Source organism: Cetorhinus maximus, unplaced genomic scaffold (assembly GCF_964194155.1).
Source record: "Cetorhinus maximus unplaced genomic scaffold, sCetMax3.hap1.1 HAP1_SCAFFOLD_379, whole genome shotgun sequence".
NCBI classification, from domain to species: Eukaryota; Metazoa; Chordata; class Chondrichthyes; order Lamniformes; family Cetorhinidae; genus Cetorhinus; species Cetorhinus maximus.
In genome coordinates, this window is record NW_027596325.1 from 29,327 (window position 1) to 31,992 (window position 2,666).

Below are 2,666 nucleotides of genomic sequence, written 5' to 3' on the forward strand. Positions count from 1 at the left end.
CTTTTTTGTTCCTTAGCTCGAGCCAAATTGATTCTGCCCTTGACCCCTCTAGGACATCCTCTTTCTCCAGAACTGCAATTCTCCCTTAATCTCTCCACCACCCACCACCCTTCCCCCTTTTCTTCCTTTCCTATCTTTCCTGAATACATTGTATCCTGGGATATTAAACACCCTGTCCTGCTCTTCCTTGAGCCAGATCTCTGTTATAGCTACAACATCATAGCTCCACAGGACATAAATCACACTTCCCCTCATCCACCAGGGGCTGACCAATGTCACGCTGCCCATGTGGAATGTAGATTGTGGATTTTTTCACCCTTGAAGCAGTTTGTCTCTTAGCCTTTTACTTTCCCTTTGTCCTAGACACAAACATCTTCAGCTGCTTCATCAATGACCCTAGAAAGCACCTTCCAAACCAGTTGTGATGACCTGGCAGATGATGTGTGCCAGGCAGATCAAATCCACAGGGGAAACTTGATCATGTGGTCACAATGATTTTGTAATTTGTATTTTATTTCGAGATGTGTACCCTGGATTCAGCAGTAATAAGTCCACCAAGACTCCAGAGATTATTTACAAAACTTAATTAAACATTTAACAAAAGAAAAGATTTCAAGCACATACATAGGTCTACAAATTACTACTATAATAACTCCTAAAACCCTTAATTAATCCGGCTTCCAGTTACACCCTGGTTAAGGCAACAGTAAAAAACAAATAGATTTTAAACCTATCCAGGCAAATCACCAAACATTGCTGAATCCCCCACTATCAACATCCTGGGGGTTACCATTGACCAGAAACTGAACTGGTCTAGCCATATAAATACTGTGGCTACAAGAGCAGGTCAGAGGCTAGGAGTCCTGTGCTGAGTAACTCACCTCCTGACTCCCCAAAGCCTGTCCACCATCTACAAGGCACAAGTCAGGAGTGTGATGGAATACTCTCCACTTGCCTGGATGAGTGCAGCTCCCACAACACTCAAGAAGCTTGACACCATCCAGGACAATGCTTGATTGGCACCACATCCACAAACATTCACTCCCTCCATTGCCAATGCACAGTAGCAGCAGTGTGTACCATCTACAAGATGCACTGCAGGAATTCACCAAGGCCCTTTAGACAGCACCTTCCAAATCCACAACCACTACCATCTAGAAGGACAAGGGCAGCAGATAGTTGGGAACACCACCACCTGGAAGTTCCCCTCCAAACCACACACCATCCTGACTTGGAAATATGTCACCGTTCCTTCACTGTCACTGGGTCAAAATCCTGGAACTCCCTCCCTAACAGCACTGTGGGTGTACCTACACCACGTGGACTGCAGCGGTTCAAGAAGGCAGCTCACCACCACCTTCTCAAGGGCAACTAGGGATGGGCAATAAATGCTGGCCCAGCCAGCGAAGCCCACATCCCATGAATGAATGAATAAAAAACAAACATTACCTGGGTCACTTGGTGATGCCAAAGGTTAGATCCAGTAGAGGAGAAAGTCAGGGCAATTAAAGAGGTGCCCTCTCCTTCCGGTGTCACTGAACTTGAGTCTCTTTTGTGCATGATTAATTATTACAGCCACTTCTTGCCAAACTTGTCAACAGCGTTAGCACCATTACATTTGTTATTGAAAAACAATCGTCATCAGTCATGGAATTTGCAATAAGAAAAAGCTTCTGTGTAAGTTAAAAAGCTGTTCCAGTCATCATGTTCACTGGTACATTCTGACCTGTCAAAAGAATTAATATTAACCTGTGATGTATCTCCTTACAGTGTGGGAGCTGTGTTGTCACACAGGGTGGAAGATGGTGCGGAAAAACCAATTAGCTTTGTCTCCAGAACCCTCTCTGCAGCCGAGAAGGTTATTCCCAGCTAGAAAAGGAAGGTTTATCGATGGTATTTGGAGAGAAGAAATCCCACCAGTACCTACATGGACGACATTTCACCATAACGTCAGACTATAAACCATAAATAGGTTTATTCAGTGAGGATAGAGCCATTCCACCAATAGCATCAGCAAGAATTCAACGTTGGGCTTTGATATTATCTACGTATGTGTATGTCTTTATGTACCGCCCTGGTCTGTGTATTGCAAGTGTGGATGTGCTCAGTTGTCTTCCATTACCAGATAGCATTGTACATGCTCCAGTACCATTAGAAGTTGTGCTTGTGCTGAATTTCTTGGATTCTTCACCAGTCTGTGCAAAGCAAATAAGGAATTGGACAGACAGAGATCCAATTTTGTTGAAAGTCCAAGACCTTGTATTGCCAGGGTGGTCAAATCCACCTGTATCTGAAGAGATGAGACCATTCCATAGCCGGAAAACAGAGTTAAGTTGTCAAGATGGAATTTTGTTTTGTGGATTAAGAGCTGTTGTCCCTTCAGAAGGTAAAGAACCTTAACTCTTGACAGAGCTTCACAGTAACGTCCAGGCTTATCAAAGATGAAAATGCTTGTGCAAAGCTATGGCTGGTGGCCAGGCACAGACAGTGATATTGAAAGCTTGGTCAAGCACTGTCTCCAGTGTCTGAAACAACCCGTTTCAGCTCCACTGCATCTGTGAGAGTGGCCTGGTCGGCTCTGGGTTAGACTACATATTGATGATGTAGGTCCATTTTTAGGTGTCATGTTTTCATTGATTGTCGATGTACATTCTAAGTGGATGGAT